Here is a 263-nt window from a genome sequence, read left to right as displayed (position 1 = left end):
CACACACACATATATATGTATAGAGAGAGAGGGGGACGGAAAGAGACTGAGAGACTATGCTTTATATGCGTTAAATAATAGTTTCTTGCAGGTATAGTTTTGCACCTAGACACGTGTGTAATTATCTTTATGTACACAAAATAGATTCACATCTCCACCTCCAGAGCTTATATTTAATTCAAGTCTTGCTGAGGATGCTGGGTACAAGACCATGCAGCTAAAGTGGATTTCGAAATGTCCAATGAAAAAGCTTCAAAGATGAC

Source organism: Penaeus monodon, chromosome 28, assembly GCF_015228065.2.
Source record: "Penaeus monodon isolate SGIC_2016 chromosome 28, NSTDA_Pmon_1, whole genome shotgun sequence".
Lineage (NCBI taxonomy): Eukaryota > Metazoa > Arthropoda > Malacostraca > Decapoda > Penaeidae > Penaeus > Penaeus monodon.
This window is presented reverse-complemented; position numbering follows the sequence as displayed.